Source organism: Scyliorhinus torazame, chromosome 31 (assembly GCF_047496885.1).
Source record: "Scyliorhinus torazame isolate Kashiwa2021f chromosome 31, sScyTor2.1, whole genome shotgun sequence".
Classification (NCBI taxonomy): Eukaryota; Metazoa; Chordata; class Chondrichthyes; order Carcharhiniformes; family Scyliorhinidae; genus Scyliorhinus; species Scyliorhinus torazame.
The window spans coordinates 16,082,507-16,103,682 of record NC_092737.1 but is presented as its reverse complement, the minus strand read 5'-3'; the positions used below and the strand labels follow the sequence as shown (position 1 = coordinate 16,103,682).

Sequence of the window (21,176 nt, the reverse complement as noted above, 5' to 3'; positions counted from 1 at the left end):
TCCCTCAGTACTGACCCTCTGACAGTGCAGCACTCCCTCAGTACTGACCCTCTGACAGTGCAGCACTCCCTCATTACTGACCCTCTGACAGTGCAGCACTCCCTCAGTACTGACCCTCTGACAGTGCAGCACTCCCTCAGTACTGACCCTCTGACAGTGCAGCACTCCCTCAGTACTGACCCTCTGACAGTGCGGCACTCCCTCAGTACTGACCCTCTGACAGTGCGGCGCTCCCTCAGTACTGACCCTCTGACAGTGCGGCGCTCCCTCAGTACTGACCCTCTGACAGTGCGGCGCTCCCTCAGTACTGACCCTCTGACAGTGCGGCACTCCCTCAGTACTAACACTCTGACAGTGCGGCACTCCCTCAGTACTGACCCTCGGACAGTGAGAACTTTCTCAGTCCTCGGGGCGAAGGGGCCATGTCACGTTCCTCAACGGTGTACTGCGATTCCCCCCCTCCGTGTGAAGTGTACCAATCCAGTTCCTGCACTTGAGCCTTGAAGCGTTTCTAACTGGTTCATTGTGGGGGGGGGGAGCTTACTGGGACTGGGTTGTGGTGTTAAACGGCCGGGTTGCCAGGGCACACAGACCTCGTTCGCAGCAACAGGATGGCAGCCACTCCTTTAAGCGCCGGCTTCAGCCGCTGTGTTAAGGAGATTCCTAAAAATATGACTTGGAGCCTGACCTCTCCCTCAACACACTTCTCAAGCCTATTCTCCTGGGATTGTCCCACCTGGGCCTCTGCGCCTCGGGACCCAACCCCCGCCCCCTGGTGGCCGGCGCCTGGAGTCTGCAGCCCGGACGGATTCATCCCCGCTCAAAAGACTGTTCACTCTTTGACATCTCCTGGGAGCTGGTGTGGGTTAAACCCCCGCTCTGTTCACCAGCGGCCGAGGCCACTTGCCATTCAACGCCCGCCCCCCCCCCCCCCGGCCTCACGGTGCGTGGCGCACCGCTGCCACCCACTGACGATGCTGCAGTACTGCAAACCAACGTCAACGGCAGCCACCCCCTCCCACCCCCTGCACCCGACACAAAACTTTGGACCAGCCCTTCTGCCCGTGGGAGCGGTAATGCCAAGACGCTGGAGCACAGGCAAATCTATTGGAAGCCCTGATGCCCGCGCGCCCTACAGTGCAACTCCCCAAGAAGTTTAAACCTGAATAACTACAGAGAGTCGTGAACACCGCCCAGTCCATCACACGAACCCGCCTCCCATCCATTGACTCCATCTGCACCTCCCGCTGCCTGGGGAAAGCGGGCAGCATAATCAAAGATCCCCTCCCACCCGGCTTACTCACTCTTCCAACTTCTTCCATCGGGCAGGAGATACAGAAGTCTGAGAACACGCACGAACAGACTCAAAAACAGCATCTTCCCCGCTGTTACTAGACTCCTGAATGACCCTCTTATGGACTGAACTGGGGCGAAATTCTCCGGAAACGGCGCGATGTCCGCCGACTGGCGCCCAAAACGGCGCCAATCAGACGGGCATCGCGCCGCCCCAAAGGTGCGGAATGCTCCGCATCTTTGGGGTTCCGAGCCCCAACATTGAGGGGCTAGGCCTGCGCCGGAGGAATTTCCGCCCCGCCAGCTGGCGGAAACGGCCTTTGTTGCCCCGCCATCTGGCGCGGAAATGACATTCCCGGGCGGCGCATGCGCGGGAGCGTCAGCGGCCGCTGACAGTTTCCCGCGCATGCGCAGTGGAGGGAGTCTCTACCACCTCCGCCATGGTGACGCCCCATATCTCTTCACACATCTTCTCTACTGAGTAGTACTACACTCCACATGCTGCACCTGTGTCCATGTATTTACATTGTGTATTTATCATATGTGTTATGATATGCAGACATGCAGATAATGATATACAAACATGCACAGGCAGGCAGCTAATGAACACAGATAACAGGACATGACCAATGAGCACGCGGGACACTCAGAGGTGGTTTCCCACTATAAAAGGCGCGAAGCGCTCGCACTCCGCCTCTTTCCACTGATGAACATCTACAGAGTGAGTCAGGGTGTATGTACAGTATCACACCTCCAGCATGTGGCTAAGAGCTAGTCTGGGTGTGATGAACGGTTACTGCCTTGTCATCATGTAAGGTGATGTCCCCTTTAAGACCAGGCTTAAGACCTGGGGACTCCGCCTCTGGCTCCGCCCATCTGTGAGCCATATATAAGGGGCTGCCTTGTGGGCTGTGCAGCAGTCAGCACTTGTCTCAGCTCTTGCATAGTGCTTAGTCTAGTAAAGCCTTCTTTACACTCTGAGCATCATTATTGAGGGTACCTCAATTTATTAGACTAAACTAGATTCAGGATGGACGCAGGCCTAAAACCAGAGACGCTCAACCTGGAAGCACGGACACCGGAGGCAAAGAATTTTTTTAAATACTGGCTGCGGTGCTTCGAGGCCTACCTGGACTCCACAGAGACTCCCATCCTGGGGCCACGCAAGCTGCGTCTACTCCATGCCCGGGTGAGTCACAGAATCTCCGCCATGCTCGAAAAGGCGACGACTTATGAAGAGGAGGTCGAGTTACTCCGCAAGCGGTTTGTCAAACCCATCAATGAGGTGCACGCCAGGCATCTGCTCTCTACCTGCCGGCAGCGCTCGGGGGAATCGCTAGACGAATTCGTCGAGAAACTCACCGCTCTTGCCAGGGACTGTGACCATCAGGATGTGACAGGGGAAGTCCATATAAACCTGCACATCAGAGACGCTTTCGTGTCCGGCATCCGCTCGACCTCCATCCGGCAGCGGCTGCTCGAAAACGGGGCAAAAGACCTCCAGGACACGCTAACGCTCGCCTCCTCGCTGGAGGTGGCTGTAAATAACTTGGGTACGTACCCCGCGGACTCTGCGAGCCCCCCCCCGGACTTCCTCAGACTCAGCCGTATTACAGTCCTGCGTCACGCGGTGACCCGCTCACCATGGGGGCACACTGTGCTACTTCTGCGGACAGGGCCAGCATCCACGCCCACGCTGCCCAGCCCGCTCCGCGATCTGCAGCGACTGCGGGAAGAAAGGGCACTTTACGAGGGTCTGCCTGGCCAGACCCAGGGGCCAGAAAAACAAAGAACAGCCGGCCCGAAAATCAGGCTCTCAGGCCCGCAGGCCTCGCAATGCGGCTGCGTACCGCCCTGACACGCTCCCTTCTGATGCGTCATCAGCCTCGTGCGAATCATGGGAGCGGCCATCCTGTTGGCGGCCATCTTCTCGACCCGACACCTGCGACTGACGGCGGCAGCCATTTTACGAGTCCGACTCGGCTGAGGACTCTGACTACCCGCGACTGGGTGCGATCACCCTCGACCAAACTCGGCCAAAACACCTGCAGAACTCCATGATGCAGGTCCAGGTCAACGGGCGCGACACTGCATGCCTCTTCGACTCCGGGAGCACGGAGAGCTTTATCCACCCTGAAACGGTAAGGCGCTGCTCCCTACGCACCCATCCCACATCCCAAACCATAGCCCTCGCATCTGGGTCTCACTCGGTACAAATCACGGGGTACTGTATTGTGGATCTCTCGATCCAGGGCGCCAAGTACACCCGTTTCAAATTTTATATCCTCCCTCACCTCTGTGCCCCCCTGCTGCTCGGACTGGATTTCCAGTGCAGCCACCGAAGCCTGACACTGAAGTTCGGCGGACCCTTGCCCCCCCCCTCACGGTATGCAGCCTTGCGACACTGAAAGTCGCACCTCCCTCGCTATTCGCTAACCTCACTCTCGACTGTAAGCCCGTCGCCACCAGGAGCCGGCGCTACAGTGCCCAAGATATGGCTTTTATCAAGTCAGAGGTCCAGCGTTTACTGGGAGAGGGGGTCATCGAGGCTAGCAACAGCCCTTGGAGAGCGCAATTGGTGGTAGTCCGGTCCGGGGAGAAGAAACGGATTGTCGTGGATTATAGCCAGACCATAAACCATTTCACGCAGCTTGATGCGTACCCCCTTCCTCGCATCGCGGAAATGGTAAATCGGATCGCCCAATACCGAGTCTTTTCCACGGTCGACCTCAAATCCGCCTACCACCAGCTCCCCATCCGACCAAAAGACCGCCCCTATACTGCCTTCGAAGCAGCCGGCCGGCTCTTCCACTTCCTCAGGGTCCCCTTCGGTGTCACAAATGGGGTCTCCGTCTTTCAAAGGACGATGGACCAAATGGTGGACCAGTACGGTTTGCGGGCTACATACTCGTACTTGGACAATGTCACCAACTGCGGCCATGATCAGCAGAACCATGACGCAAACCTCGAAAGTTCTTCCAGACCACCCGAGCCCTTAACCTGACCTATAACGAGGGCAAATGCGTTTTCCACACCACCCGGCTGGCCATCCTTGGCTATGTCGTGGAAGACGGGGTCCTAGGTCCCGGCCCCGACCGCATGCGCCCGACGGCCCCGAGGCCCTTAAGTAACTCCCTCTCCCCCGCAGTTTCAAGGCCCTCAAACGGTGCTTGGGGCTTTTCTCCTATTACGCCCAGTGGGTCCCCAAGTATGCGGACAAAGCCCGCCCATTCATAAAGACCACCACTTTTCCCCTCTCGGCTGAAGCTCAATTGGCCTTCAACCGCATCAAGGCCGACATCATCAAGGCTGCCATGCACGCGGTGGACGAAACCATCCCTTTCCAGGTAGAGAGCGATGCATCAGACATCGCCCTGGCTGCTACCCTCAATCAAGGAGGCAGACCAGTAGCGTTCTTCTCCCGAACCCTCACCGCCTCCGAGGTTCGACACTCTGCAGTCGAAAAGGAGGCACAAGCCATTGTGGAGGCTGTACGGCGCTGGAGACACTACCTCGCCGGTAGGAGGTTTACCCTCGTCACCGAGGTATCAATTTTGAGGTGGAGGATCGAAATCTCCACCTAAACGTACGATATCAAGTATCGTCCAGGGGAGCTCAACGAGCCCCCAGATTCCCTGTCCCGCGGCACATGCGCCAACGCGCAGGAGGACCGCCTGCAAGCCATCCACAATGACCTCTGCCACCCGGGGGTTACCCGGCTTGTCCATTTTATCAAGTCCCGCAACCTACCTTACTCAACCAAGGAGGTCAAGGCCATGGTCAGGGCCTGCCAGATCTGTGCGGAGTGCAAACCGCACTTCTATCGGCCAGACAAGGTTCGGCTCGTGAAGGCCTCGGGCCCCTTTGAGCGACTGAGCGTGGACTTCAAGGGGCCCCTCCCGTCCACCAACCGTTATGCCTATTTCCTCACCGTTATCGATGAGTTCTCCCGTTTCCCATTCGCCATTCCCTGCCCCAACATGACCTCAGCCACAGTGATTAAGGCACTGCACAGCATCTTCACCCTGTTCGGTTTCCCTGCTTATATCCACAGCGACCGGGGTACATCGTTCATGAGCGATGAACTGCGTCAGTATCTGCTCAGGAAAGGCATCGCCTCGAGCAGAACGACTAGCTATAACCCACGGGGAAACGGGCAGGTGGAGAGGGAGAACGCGACCGTGTGGAAGGCTGTCCTTCTGGCCCTGCGGTCGAGAAATCTCCCAACTACCCGCTGGCAGGAGGTCCTACCCGATGCCCTACACTCCATTAGGTCGCTCCTCTGCACGGCCACGAATGAGACCCCTCACGACCGATTGTTTCTCTTCCCCAGGATGTCTACCTCCGGGGTCTCGCTTCCACCTTGGCTGATGGCTCCGGGACCTGTTCTTCTCTGGAGGCACGCGAGGAGCCATAAAACGGACCCCCTGGTTGAAAAGGTCCAACTGCTCCACGCCAACCCCAGTTACGCCTACGTTGAGAACCCCGACGGCAGGCAAGATACGGTTTCCCTCCGGGATCTGGCGCCCGCTGGATCCCCCACTACAGATGCCCCTTACCGCGCCGCTCCCCTGCAGGACCCGGGGCCCCCTACAACACACCCCCTTCCGGCCCTACCCCCCATTGGTGAGCACCTACCGCGCGCCCCTCCTAGCGGCCCCCCTTTACACACCCCGCCGGCGCCGGCACCGCTACCCCCGGCCCTGCTTAGTCCCCCTGCCCCGGCCCGGACCGAAGCGCCGACCGCTGTGCTCCCGGATGTACCCTCAACCGGGACGTCCGTGCCCGCCGCACCACCGCCCGGACTGAGGAGGTCGATGAGGACGATCCGGCCACCGAGACGGATGGACCTATGATGGCACTTCACCCCCGCCGGACTCCTTTTTAAACAGGGGGTGAATGTGATGAACGGTTACTGCCTTATCATCATGTAAGGTGATGTCCCCTTTAAGACCGGGCTTGGAACCCTGGGGACTCCGCCTCTGGCTCCGCCCATCTGTGAGCCAAGATGGGCGGAGCTGCCTTGTGGGCGGCACCCAGTTAGCACCCGTCTCTGCTCTAGCATAGTTCTTAGTCTATTAAAGCCTTCTTTACCGTTTACAATCGAAGCGTCATTATTGTGGGTACCTCACTGGTTCAGTCAGACAGAGTAACCACACTTAGGTTAGCAGAGAGTCGAACTCAGAGAGAACTGTGCTACTGGTTCAATAAATCAGATTGAACTAACTTCAAGGTCTGGAGTATCTTGCAAAAGGAGCAAACGTGATGTTGGAAATGCTGTTTTCACCCAGCCAGTGGTTGGGGTCTGGGATGCGCTGCCTGGGAGTGTGGGGGAGGCCGGTTCGATCGAGGCGTCCAAGAGGGAGTTAGATTGTTATTTGAATGGAAACAATGTGCAGAGGGTTAGGGGGGATAAAGCAGGCGAGCGGCATTAAGTCACGACACGCAGCCAAGAGGGGCCGAATGGCCTGCTTTTGCGCCCTAACGACCCTGGAATTGTTATTTTTGGAAAGTCAACAACTTACTTATTGTAAACACCAGGAAATCGGAGAACGAGTCGGAGGCCATTCGGCCCATTGATAGGATTGTGGCCAACTGCCATGCTCCCACGCAGGTACAGGTTCTCAGACTCCTATTCAGCCCGCCTCCCGGGATTGTGCCGGGCAGGGCTAACTGAGGAGACGAGATTGCAATCCGGGGTGCGAGTCAGGCTGTGCTCGGGGACAAAGAATATAAATGGTTGCACTGACCACCAAAAGGCACAGTTGAAGACAGTGTTGGGTGACATCCGGGTTCCGAGTGCGGCCTAAATCGCTGGCTTTGAAAGCAGACCAAGGCAGGCCAGCAGCACGGTTCAATTCCCGTCCCGGCCTCCCCGAACAGGCGCCGGAATGTGGCGACGAGGGGCTTTTCACAGTAACTTCATTTGAAGCCTACTCGTGACAATGAGCGATTTTCATTTCATTTTCATTTCACCAGACATTGTGTTGACCGTTGATCGCGCCTGGGGTCGCCACATTCCGCCGATTCCCGCCTGGGTAGTTTTTTTTCCCGACCGGTCTGGCTGAAGTGATTCGCTCGTGAAGCGAGGGGGAGTGAAGCGAGGGGGAGTGAAGCGAGGGGGAGTGAAGCGAGGGACGAGTGAAGTGAGGTGGGTGCGGATCGCTCAAAACACTGACTGTGAGAACCGTGAGGTCCCTCTGTGTCCAGAGTGTCAATATTTATTATTTTAGGACTATTTGAAGTTGATGACGGTTCTATGGATGAATGTTCTATAACTCGTTCTGAAATATTTGGCGTGGACACGATTGGCCGATGGCCCCTTTCTGTGATTCTATTAAATGTACTTAATGGGGTCGGGGTTAGTGAACGAGCCCTGATTCCAACCTTGTGGCCTCTTGAGGTGAAGGAGTGTCATTCATGCGGCCTACTCACAGGCTTAGGTTGCCCACCCTTGATCAGGGAGAATCTTTTTTGAGCCTGTGGATGGGATTGCAGACGGAGGTTAGCCAACTGGGGGAGATCCTAATCATCGTATTTACAGTGCAGAAGGTGGCCATTCAGCCCATCGAGTCTGCACCGGCCCTTGGAAAGAGCACCCTACCCAAGCCCACACCCCCACCCTATTCCCGTAACCCCACCCCGCCTTTTTGGACACTAAGGGGCAATTCAGCATGGCCTGCACATCTTTGGACTGTGGGAGGAAACCGGAGGAAACCCACGCAGACACGGGGAGGACGTGCAGACTCCGCACAGACAGTGACCCAAGGCGGGAATCGAACCTGGGAAACTGGAGCGGTGAAGCAACTGTGCTAACCACTGTGCTACCGTGCCGCCCAAATGATAATGGTAAAGTCGCCCTAGTCCCAGATGACCATAGACTGCATTCCCCTTTGAGGGCGGGGGGGGGGGGGGGGGGGGAGCTGAATGATGGTGATTTAACCTCACACACCTCAGGTGAGGGGAAAGGTTGAGAAGACTGGGGCGGGGGGGGGAGTTCCAGGATTTTGACCCCAGCGACAGTGAAGGAACGGCCGATATATTTCCCAGTCGGGACGGTGAGCGACTCGGAGGGGAACCTCCAGGTGCTGGTGGTCGCAGGAGATGAAGGGATCCCAGAGGTGCGACTACACCGGTCGGAAAGTGGGTGGGGGGGGAAGGGAACGACGACATGTTCGGGTACAAACGCTGAGAAAGACAACGCACAGCATTACACATTTCTTCGTTCTTTAGAGGGATATTGTGCCGTATCTAAATGTCGGAAAGACCAAAGAACTGATCATCGACTTCAGGAAGCGCAGCACGGCACACACTCCCATCTGCATCTGCTCCGAAGTGGAGAGGGTCGAGAGCTTTAAGTTCCAGGGGGTCACCATCACCAATCTGTCCTGGCCCACTCACGTTGATGCAACAGTCAAGAAAGCCCAACAACGTCTCTGCTTCCTGCGGAAGCTAAAGAAATTCGGCATGTCTGCATCGACTCTCACAAACGTCTACAGATGTGCGATAGAGAGCATCCTATCCGGCTGTTTCACAGCCCGGTCTGGCAACTGCTCGGTCCAAGATTGCAAGAAGCTGCAGAGTCTGGTGAACTCAGCCCAACACATCACACAAGCTTGCCACCCCCACATTGATTCTGTCTACACCTCCCGCTGCCTCAGGAAGCCAGGCAGCATTGTCAGAGACCCCTCCCACCCAGGCATTGCCCTCTTCCAGACCTTTCCATCAGGCAGAAGGTACAGACGTCTGAAGACCCGCACATCCAGACATAGGAACAGCTTCTTCCCCACAGCTACAAGACTCCTCAATGACTCCCCCTCGGACTGATCTGTTCCCTGTAAGAACACTATTCACGACGCCCGATGCTGCTCTTGCTTTGTTTGGCCCCTTGTTCCCACAGAAAAATACTTTTCACTGTACTTTGGTACATAGAACATAGAACATAGAAAAATACAGCACAGAACAGGCCCTTCGGCCCACGATGTTGTGCCGAACCTTTGTCCTAGATTAATCATAGATTATCATTGAATTTACAGTGCAGAAGGAGGCCATTCGGCCCTTTGAGTCTGCACCAGCTCTTGGAAAGAGCACCCTACCCAGACTCAACACCTCCACCCAACACCAAGGGCAATTTGGACATTAAGGGCAATTTATCATTGGCCAATTCACCTAACCCGCACATCTTTGGACTGTGGGAGGAAACCAGAGCACCTGGAGGAAACCCACGCAGACACGGGGAGGACGTGCAGACTCCGCACAGACAATGACCCAAGCCGGAATCGAACCTGGGACAATGGATCTGTGAAGCAATTGTGCCATCCACAATGCTACCGTGCTGCCCTTAAGAACAAATAAATCTACACTATATCATTTTCCCGTAATCCATGTACCTATCCAACAGCTGCTTGAAGGTCCCTAATGTTTCCGACTCAACTACTTCCACAGGCAGTGCATTCCATGCCCCCACTACTCTCTGGGTAAAGAACCTACCTCTGATATCCCTCCTATATCTTCCACCTTTCACCTTAAATTTATGTCCCCTTGTAATGGTGTGTTCCACCTGGGGAAAAAGTCTCTGACTGTCTACTCTATCTATTCCCCTGATCATCTTATAAACCTCTATCAAGTCGCCCCTCATCCTTCTCCATTCTACATGTGACAATAAATCAATCGTTCATTTACACGATAGCTTGTCGGGGTTCATGCGTTCGGTAAACGTAACCCGGGTGTCGACGTGTTATCATCACGTTCGCAGGGCAGTGGGAAAAGCAAAAGAAGGTACGAAATACAAAAGAAAGATGTTCCTGACCGGGCCGAACTTCAACTGTGTGTGCGGATCCGGATCGTGGGTAGTCCACAACCAATGCGTCGCACCCGTCTTCGTGATGAAACGTGGATTAGTCCACAGGCCTGGGCGACATGCACCCCAGGCTGTTGAGGGAGGCAAGGGAGGAAATATTGGGGACACTGACAGTAATTTTCAAATCCTCTCCGGTCACGGCAGCGGTGTCAGAGGACGGCTCACATTGTCCCCGTTATTAAAAAAGGGATTTTGAAGAGAGACCAGGGAATTTTAGGCCAGCCAGTCTAACCTGGGTGGTGGGGAAGTTATTCGGAAGAATTCTGAAGGACAGAATGGATCTGCATTTGGAAAGACACGGATTCAATCGGGATAGCCAGCATGGATTTGTGAAGGTGGTGTTCGACATATTTGATCAAATCTCTTTTGAGGCAACCAGGAGTGTTGATGAGGGGAATGCATTTGATGTGGTCTGTATGGACTGCAGAGAGGCTTGTGATAAGGGCTCTCATGGCAGATTGGTCAAGAAGGTCAGGGCCCATGGGGTCCAAGCCAAAGTGGCTCATTGGTTCCGAAATTGGCTTGAGAGGCAGGGAGCCGGGAATGATGGGTAAATGGATGTTCCTGTGACTGGGAGTCTTGTTTCCAGTGGGGTTCCGCAGGGCTTGGTGTTGGGGCCTTTGCTATTTGTTGTGTACATTAATTATTTGGACCTAAATGAAGGGGGTGTGATGAGGTTCGCGGATGACACGGAAATTGGCTAGGTGGTAAATAGTGACGTTGTACCTGCCCAATTCAGACACTTATAGAATTTACAGTGCAGAAGGAGGCCATTCGGCCCATCGAGTCTGCACCAGCCCTTGGAAAGAGCACCCTACTCAAGCCCACACCTCCACCCTATTCCCGTAACCCCACCTAACCTTTTTGGACAAGGGCAACTTATCATGGTGTTGCTCTTTTTAACCTTAGTCTATTTGCTCTGATTACGTCACCTTTGCTCACGAGTCGCCAGGTATCTTTATGATACCGCCACGTGGTTCAAGTTCAGGTTATGATTAATAACACAGCACACCGCTTAGTAAGGATTAAAACGACGGTCATTTATTATATACAACAAGCAATATTAATACCCTAATACTACTTTCTATATAATAAACCTATCACTACTGGCCAATACTTAACTTAGGAAGAGCCCACCAGGTCAGGGAAACGAATGGCTTGTCCAATCAGATCTGGTCCGCGGGATTCAAAAGGCTGCTACAGGTCGGTGGCTAGGTGTCTCTACCGGATAGCGATCGCTGGATTCAAACTTACTGTTGCCGGTTGCTGTTCTTGTGAAGGTCTCGAGCAGGCGAAGAGGAAAGAGAGAGAGATCTGAACTTGGACCCTCACTTTTATAGGGCCCAGGGGCTTCCCGCCTCCCGGGGCGGCCCTTGACCCTGAGTCCCAAGTGATTGGATCTGTCCCCAATCTCTGGGGTCGATGTTTCCAATGGTGAGGCGATTCCTCGATCGGGGGGTGGTCGCTCACCTGTCTTTGTTTCGGCCACTGCAGGCGCCGACAGGTCTGGCCCGGTATTCAATTGCTAATATGTTGCAATTGTTCCCGGGGATAGCCGATTTAACTGCAGATGTATGAATAGATGGGCTGCAAACAGTCCTGAATGTAACTGCAAAGACCTGGGTTGATGGGCTGTTGATAGCCCTGAGTATCGATCTGGGCTAACTTCCCCAGAGCCGAATATGCAAAACTGTCTGCAGCTGCCTGCTTGTGTCTTGTTAGCTGCTTTTCCCAGCAGTCTTTCGGGTTAGCCATTTCAAACTGGGTTTTGGCCAGATTAATCGGGAAGCAGCCATTTTACGTGGCTACAATGGCCAATCCACCTAACCTGCACATCTTTGGACTGTGGGAGGAAACCGGAGCATCCGGAGGAAACCCACGCAGACACGGGGAGAACGTGCAGACAGTGACCCAAGCCGGGAATCAAACCTGGGACCCAGGAGCTGTGAAGCAACTGTGCTAACCACTGTGCCACCGTGCTGCCCACTTCAACCAGCTCCTTAATCAAAGTTGACACAGGTGTCTTTATTTGTGAGGCGAACAAAGTACGGACACAGATATAATGCAACACACTTTATTAAATATAGTTAAATATAGGGGCTGGTTTAGCACAGTGGGCTAAACAGCTGGCTTGTAATGCAGAACAAGGCCAGCAGCGCGGGTTCAATTCCCGTACCGGCCTCCCCGAACAGGCGCCGGAATGTGGCGACTAGGGGCTTTTCACAGTAACTTCATTGAAGCCTACTTGTGACAATAAGCGATTATTATTAACTCTTAAATTACTACAAGAAACACCCAGGATTCGACTATACTACGCAGAAAGGTGGTTTGGGAAGCTGTCGATCCGATTCCCTCTTTGCAAAGGTGGTTGTTTCTTCCTTGCCTCCTTGTCCGGCCCAGGTCCCCTCACACACTGAGTCTTTGCTGGCGTCTCTGAGATGCCTACCTTTATGCTTCCCCCCCCCCCCCAACCCCGCCTTCCCCCCCCCCCCCCCCAACCCCGCCTTCCCAGAAGCTTCACTGGCTTCCGGCCAATGAGGGCTCGGGAGGGGGGGTTCCAGCAGCCAATGGCCCGGTTGATGACCTTTCGACAGGCCACCTGAGCCCGCCCCAGGTGTCCCATCTCCAGTGGTGTGGGCTGCACCATGTGACCTGTTCCCATATAAGGTGACAAGTAGATGCTCTGGGTGACGGAAGGTCTGGCTCGATCTGGGCTACGGACAATAGGCCTGTGCATTTCAATGGGGTGCGATGATCTCCTGCTGGATGTCTATAGAGTGCGATGATCTTCGATGGGTGATTGAATGGGACAGGCCCAGACCTGTTCTCAATTAGACACAGTCTGTGTGTCGGCTGTGTGTTTCGGACATTCGGATTCTGCAGGGTTCATGTCGGAGCAGGCTGTGGTTTTAATTTAAAGTGGCCAGTTCTTTAATTTAGGACACCCAATTTAATCGGCCTTAAAACTAGGCCCTGATTATGTTACCACAGAGACGAGGGTCGCCATGGGCGGCAGGGTAGCACAGTGGATAGCCCTATTGCTTCACAGCGCCAGGGTCCCGGGTTTGATTCCCGGCTTGGGTCACTCTTTGTGCAGAGCCTGCACGTTCTCCCCGTGTCTGCGTGGGTTTCCTCCGGGCGTTCCGGTTTCCTCCGACAAGTCCCGAAAGATGTGCTTGTCAGGTGAATTGGACATTGTGAATTCTCCCTCTGTGTACCCGAACAGGCGCCGGAATGTGGCGACTAGGGGCCTTTCACAGTAACTTTGTTGCAGTGTTGTGAGCCTAGTTGTGACAATAATAAATATTATTATCATTATCATAGACTGCAGGAGGATATCAGTGGACTGGTCAGGTGGGCAGAGAAGGGGCGAATGGAATTCAGTCTCGAAAAGCGTGAGGAAATATACTTGGGGCAAAGGATTACATTGTGACGGTTGGGACTCTGCAAAGTATTGAAGATCAGAGGGACCTTGGAGTTCACATCCACAGATCCCTGAATGTAGAACAGGGAGATAAGGTGGTGAAGGAGGCATAGGGGATACTTGCCATTATTAGCCGAGGCATAGAATACAAGAGCAGGGAGGTCATGCTGGAGCTGTATAAAACGCTGGTTAGGCCACGGCTGGAGTACTGGTCACCACACTATAGGAGGGATGTGATCGAGCTGGGGAGGGCGTGGAGGAGATTTACCAGGGTGCTGCCTGGGCTGGAGGGTCTGGATCATGAGGAGAGATTGGATAGGCCGGGGCGGTTTTCCTTGGTTGAGAGGGCGTGGGGTCCTGATAGAGGTCTATAAGATTATGAGGGGCGTAGATAAGGTGGACAGGAAGGCACTTTCTCCATTAATAGAGATTGAAGGTAAGAGGCAGAAGGCTAAGAGGGGAGTTGAGGAGAAACCATTTGACCCAGAGGGTGAGGAGAGTCCGGTAGGCCAGCAGCACGGTTCACTTCCCGTCCCAGCCTCCCCGAACAGGCGCCGGAATGTGGCGACTAGGGGCTTTTCACAGTAACTTCATTGGAAGCCTACTTGTGACAATAAGCGATTTTCATTTCATCTCGATGCCTGAAAGGGTGGTTGAGTCAGAAACTCTCGTAACATTGAAGAAGTGTTTAGATAATCACATCCGCTGCCGTAACCTCCAGGGGTGTGGGCCAAGCACTGGAAAGTGGGATCAGTGCGGTCAGCCGTGCTGACCAGCATGGACCCGCTGGGCCAAACGGCTGTAAACGCCAATGAATCTCTGCACCAGATTAGAATGGTATGCTCAACTCTTTATGGCAAATGAGCATCAGGTATTTGCATGATCTTTGTAAGTAGCGGGTTGGGTAATATAAACATAAAAAGTTTCCAAGTTTAAAAGGGTTATGGAGAATTCTATTGGGGGGTGTGGAGGGCCAGATTGTTTCTACACAAAGGTAAGTAAACGACCTCTCTCTGCTTGGTACTTTGAAGATGAGCCCAAAACACAGGGATACAAATTTAGGACAGACAGCATTCGAGTCTGTGCGAGTAAAGTGGCTTTGGACCTCAACTCTGGGCCTGGTCACCCAGCCAGGGGGACCGCGCATGCGCCCCTCCCGGGCCCGGGACTGCGCACGCGCTCGAGAGAGCAGGCGCCCGGGAGCCGGCCACCGCGCAGGCGCCCGTCGTGGACAAAATGGCGGCCGATCGACCCCTCCTGTGTCAGGCACGAAGTTGGCGGCGAGGTACCTGGGCGCGGGAGAGGGGAGGGCAGCCGAGCCGCAAACGCGGCACGCCAAGTGTTTAGAAAACCCCCTCGCTCAGCAAGACGCCGCCTTATCCACTCGCCGGCTTCATTCCAAGCGCCTCTGCGCATGCTCCGGAGGTAGCCCCGCCCCTGCACACCGGCCGCCTTGTCCTGGGAATGGGGCACATTCCCCCGCGCGGCGAATGCCGGGTAAATAAGCTGCCATTGCAGTGGCCAACAGCAGAGGCAAAACACCTCACCCTCCTGCATTCATTTATCATGGCCAATCCCCCCCCTAACTTGCCCTTCTTTTGACTGTGGGAGGAAACCGGAGCACGAGGAAATCCACGCAGACACGGGGAGAACGTGCAGACTCTGCACAGACAGTGACCCGAGACCGCAATTGAATCTGGTCAGCGCCCCTGGCGCTGTGAGGCAACAGTGCTAACCCACTGTGCAATCGCTGCTTCAGTCTGGTGTCTCACTGATTCTCACTAAAATAATTAAGATGCCTGGACAATCGCCTATTGACCACGGCAGAGTAAATTCTCTGTGTCTCTACTCGAGCATTGAATCTCTTCTTTAATTTAAAGTGCCCATTTCTTTTTTTTTTCCAATTAAGGGGCAATATAGCGTGGCCAATCAACCAATGCTGCACATATTTGGGTTGAGTGAAACCCACGCAGGCACGGGGCGAATGTGCAAACTCCAGACGGACAGTGACCCGGGGCCGGGATTGAACCTGGGTTCTTGGCACCGTGAAGCAGCAGTGCTCACCACTTCGCCACCGTTCTGCCCACGAGCAACCGTTACAATGTGAAAGAGTCCTAGCTCTGGTAAGGAAGTATTAGATGCAGTCTATAGTTCCTTCTACATGGCCACTTCAGACAACCCCCACCACACCCCCAAGAAACCAAACCAAAGGCAACGAGTAAAGGTCCAATCCGAGAGAAGAAGAAGAGGGAAAGTCAGCAAAGCTCAGACCTCAATAAATGTTCTGAAGGTTGCCGAGCGTTTCTTGAGGATAACTGAACATAATGGAATGTGTTGGAGAAAGACCAGTCCTAACATTGGAGATCCTTCCAATGCACCATCAAATCTAATCCACATGAAATGATAAATTGCTGAATATTTCCAAGCATCAGAAAAGATTAAGGACAAATTAGTAAAACTATTTTCACGTTGGCATTAAAATGATTGTGTGTGTGTTTGTGTGTGCAAATGTGATAACCGTGATCAGCAGAGGAAGATTGCTGAAAGTGAGACTGTGTGCATTTCTATGTATGATTATGTGTGTGCACATATATGTGTGCGGATGCATGCATGTCTGCATTTCTGAGTGTGCACATGTATGCGTGTGTATATTTGTGTATCAGTGTTCACATGTATGTGTATGTCTGCACATCCACATGTATGGGTGTATGCACGTACATGCTTGTATGTGCCTGAGATTTTGATAGTACCCAGCAGAGGTAGATTGCTGAAGTTGTGTGTGTGTGGGATCATGATGGCGGTGTGTGTGTGTGGAAGGGTGCGTGTGTGTGCAGGGTGTGTGAGTGGGAGTTCATGCATGTGTGTGGGGGGTTGCATGTGCATGGGGGGCGCTTGTGTGAGGGTGTGTATATGTGGAAGGGTGTTTTTGTGTTGGGGGGGGGGGGCGGGGGTGAAGCATCATAGGTTAATGGGCATGTTACAATGTCCATGATGGTATAATTTAAAAAAATTACCCAATTCATTTTTACCAATTAAGGGGCAATTTAGCGTGGCCAATGACCTACCCTGCACATCTTTGGGTTGTGGGGGCGAAACCCACGCAGACACGGGGAAAATGTGCAAACCCCACACGGACAGTGACCCAGAGTCAGGGTCGAACCTGGGACCTCAGCGCCGTGAAGCAGCAATGCTAACCACTGTGCTGCCCTCATGATGGTATAAAACATATAAAATTGACATTAATAGTCAGACCATCATGAGAGCTACGTGCAGAGTCACCTGACTACCTTGCGCTGTCCCTGAGGCCTTTGCAAATGATTCTGAATTAATTATTTGAAGTTAAACTATTCTATCTGAAACCTGACAAAGGGGAAGCTGAGCCTCATCAGGGTTCAGAAAGAAGAGGAAACATGAGGGGGTATGAGTAAACCGTCACTGATATTGGTCAGCAACATCAAAACAGTACAGCACTGTCAGAGGATCAGCACTAAGGGAGCGCCGCACTGTCACAGGGTCAGTACTGAGGGAGTGCCGCACTGTCAGAGGGTCAGTACTAAGGGAGCGCCGCACTGTCAGAGGGTCAGTGCTGAGGGAATGCCGCACTCTCAGAGGGTCAGTACTAAGGGAGTGCCGCACTGTCAGAGGGTCAGTACTAAGGGAGCGCCGCACTGTCAGATGGTCAGTACTGAGGGAGTGCCGCACTGTCAGAGGGTCAGTACTGAGGGAATGCTGCACTGTCAGAGGGTCAGTACTGAGGGAGTGCTGCACTGTCAGAGGGTCAGTACTGAGGGAGCGCCGCACTGTCAGAGGGTCAGTACTGAGGGAATGCTGCACTGTCAGAGGGTCAGTACTGAGGCAGTGCTGCACTGTCAGAGGGTTAGGACTGAGGGAGTGCCGCACTGTCAGAGGGTCAGTACTAAGGGAGCGCCGCACTGTCAGACGGTCAGTACTGAGGGAATGCTGCACTGTCAGAGGGTCAGTACTGAGGGAATGCTGCACTGTCAGAGGGTCAGTACTGAGGGAGCGCCGCACTGTCAGAGGGTCAGTACTGAGGGAATGCTGCACTGTCAGAGGGTCAGTACTGAGGGAGTGCTGCACTGTCAGAGGGTTAGGACTGAGGGAGTGCCGCACTGTCAGAGGGTCAGTGCTGAGGGAGTGCCGCACTCTCAGAGGGTCAGTGCTGAGGGAGTGCCGCACTCTCAGAGGGTCAGTACTGAGGGAGTGCCGCACTGTCAGAGGATCAGTACTAAGGGAGCGCTGCACTCTCAGAGGGTCAGTGCTGAGGGAGTGCCGCACTCTCAGAGGCTCAGTACTAAGGGAGTGCCGCACTGTCAGAGGGTCAGTACTAAGGGAGCGCCGCACTCTCAGAGGGTCAGTACTAAGGGAGTGCCGCACTGTCAGACGGTAAGTACTGAGGGAGTGCCGCACTGTCAGAGGGTCAGTACTAAGGGAGTGCCGCACTGTCAGACGGTCAGTACTGAGGGAGTGCCGCACTGTCAGAGGGTCAGTACTGAGGGAATGCTGCACTGTCAGAGGGTCAGTACTGAGGGAGTGCTGCACTGTCAGAGGGTCAGTACTAAGGGAGCGCCGCACTGTCAGAGGGTCAGTACTGAGGGAATGCTGCACTGTCAGAGGGTCAGTACTGAGGGAGTGCTGCACTGTCAGAGGGTTAGGACTGAGGGAGTGCCGCACTGTCAGAGGGTCAGTACTAAGGGAGCGCCGCACTGTCAGACGGTCAGTACTGAGGGAATGCTGCACTGTCAGAGGGTCAGTACTGAGGGAATGCCGCACTGTCAGAGGGTCAGTACTGAGGGAGTGTCGCACTGTCAGAGGGTCAGTACTGAGGGAGTGCCGCACTGTCAGAGGGTCAGTACTGAGGGAGTGCCGCACTCTCAGAGGGTCAGTACTAAGGGAGCGCCGCACTGTCAGATGGTCAGTACTGAGGGAGTGCCGCACTGTCAGAGGGTCAGTACTGAGGGAATGCTGCACTGTCAGAGGGTCAGTACTGAGGGAGTGCTGCACTGTCAGAGGGTCAGTACTGAGGGAGCGCCGCACTGTCAGAGGGTCAGTACTGAGGGAATGCTGCACTGTCAGAGGGTCAGTACTGAGGGAGTGCTGCACTGTCAGAGGGTTAGGACTGAGGGAGTGCCGCACTGTCAGAGGGTCTGTACTAAGGGAGCGCCGCACTGTCAGACGGTCAGTACTGAGGGAATGCTGCACTGTCAGAGGGTCAATACTGAGGGAATGCTGCACTGTCAGAGGGTCAGTACTGAGGGAGTGTCGCACTGTCAGAGGGTCAGTACTGAGGGAGTGCCGCACTGTCAGAGGGTCAGTACTGAGGGAGTGCCGCACTGTCAGAGGGTCAGTACTGAGGGAGTGCCGCACTCTCAGTGGGTCAGTACTAAGGGAGCGCCGCACTGTCAGATGGTCAGTACTGAGGGAGTGCTGCACTGTCAGAGGGTCAGTACTGAGGGAGTGCCGCACTGTCAGAGGGTCAGTACTGAGGGAGTGCTGCACTGTCAGAGGGTCAGTACTGAGGGAGTGCTGCACTGTCAGAGGGTCGGACTGAGGGAGTGCTGCACTGTCAGAGGGTCAGGACTAAGGGTGCGCCGCACTGTCAGAGGGTCAGTACTGAGGGAGTGCTGCACTGTCAGAGGGTCAGTACTGAGGGAGTGCTGCACTGTCAGAGGGTCAGTACTGAGGGAATGCTGCACTGTCAGAGGGTCAGTACTGAGGGAGTGCCGCACTGTCAGAGGGTCGGACTGAGGGAGTGCTGCACTGTCAGAGGGTCAGGACTAAGGGTGCGCCGCACTGTCAGAGGGTCAGGACTGAGTGAGTGCCGCACTGTCAGAGGGTCAGTACTGAGGGAGTGCTGCACTGTCAGAGGGTCAGTACTGAGGTTGCGCTGCACTGTCAAAAAGTCAGTACTGAGGGAGTGCTGCACTGTCAGAGGGTCAGTACTGAGGTTGCGCTGCACTGTCATAAAGTCAGTACTGAGGGAGTGCTGCACTGTCAGAGGGTCAGTACTGAGGTTGCGCTGCACTGTCATAGGGTCAGTACTGAGGGAGTGCTGCACTGTCAGAGGGTCAGTACTGAGGGAGTGCTGCACTGTCAGAGGGTCAGTACTGAGGGAGTGCTGCACTGTCAGAGGGTCAGTACTGAGGGAATGCTGCACTGTCAGAGGGTCAGTACTGAGGGAGTGCTGCACTGTCAGAGGGTCAGTACTGAGAGAGTGCCGCACTGTCAGAGGGTCAGTACTGAGGGAGTGCTGCACTGTCAGAGGGTCAGTACTGAGGGAGTGCTGCACTGTCAGACGGTCAGTACTAAGGGAATGCTGCACTGTCAGAGGGTCAGTACTGAGGGAATGCTGCACTGTCAGAGGGTCAGTACTGAGGGAGTGCTGCACTGTCAGAGGGTCAGTACTGAGAGAGTGCCGCACTATCAGAGAGTCAGTACTGAGGTGGGGCTGCACTGTCAGAGGGTCAGTACTGAGGGAGTGCTGCACTGTCAGAGGGTCAGTACTCAGGGAGTGCTGCCCTGTCAGAACTGAGGAAGTGCCGCACTGTTGGAGGGTCAGTACTGAGGGAGTGCTGCACTGTCAGAGGGTCAGTACTGAGGGAGTGCTGCACTGTCAGAGGGTCAGTACTGAGGGAGTACCGCACTGTCGGAGGGTCAGTACTGAGGGAGTGCCGCACTGTCAGAGGGTCAGTACTGAGGGAGTGCTGCACTGTCAGAGAGTCAGTACTGAGGGAGTGCTGCACTGTCAGAGAGTCAGTACTGAGGGAGTGCTGCACTGTCAGAGGGTCAGTACTGAGGGAGTGCTGCACTGTCAGAGGGTCAGTACTGAGGGAGTGCTGCACTGTCAGAGGGTCAGTACTCGGAGTGCCGCACTGTCAGAGGGTCAGTACTGAGGGAGTGCTGCACTGTCGGAGGGTCAGTACTGAGGGAGCACAGTACTGTCGGAGGGTCAGTACTGAGGGAGTGCTACACTGTCAGAGGGTCAGTACTGAGGGAGTGCCGCACTGTCAGAGGGTCAGTACTGAGGGAGTGCCGCACTGTCAGAGGGTCAGTACTGAGGGAGTGCTGCACTGTCAGAGGGTCAGTACTGAGGTGAGGCTGCACTGTCAGAGGGTCAGTACTAAGGGAATGCTGCACTGTCAGAGGGTCAGTACTGAGGGAGTGCTGCACTGTCAGAGGGTCAGTACTAAGGGAATGCTGCACTATCAGAGGGTCAGTACTGAGGGAGTGCTGCACTGTCAGAGGGTCAGTACTGAGGGAGTGCTGCACTGTCAGAGAGTCAGTACTGAGGTTGGGCTGCACTGTTAGAGGGTCAGCACTGAGGGAGTGCCATACTGTCAGAGGGTCAGTACTGAGGGAGTGCTGCACTGTCAGAGGGTCAGTACTGAGGGAGTGCTGCACTGTCAGAGGGTCAGTACTGAGGGAGTGCTGCCCTGTCAGAGTGTCAGTGCTGAGAGAGTGCAGCACTGTCAGAGGGTCGGTACTGAGGGAGTGCCGCACTGTCAGAGGGTCAGTACTGAGGGAGTGCTGCACTGTCGGAGGGTCAGTACTGAGGGAGTGCCGCACTGTCAGAGGGTCAGT

General features: G+C 54.7%; 1 long non-coding RNA gene across 1 annotated transcript; it reads left to right on the top strand.

Moving 5' to 3' along the window:
• Positions 1 to 14,759: 14,759 nt before the first annotated feature.
• Positions 14,760 to 16,058, top strand: LOC140404818 (uncharacterized). The gene is made up of 2 exons (XR_011938593.1): positions 14,760 to 14,862; positions 15,487 to 16,058. It is a non-coding gene; the product is annotated as an uncharacterized lncRNA (long non-coding RNA).
• The last annotated feature ends 5,118 nt before the right edge of the window (positions 16,059 to 21,176 follow it).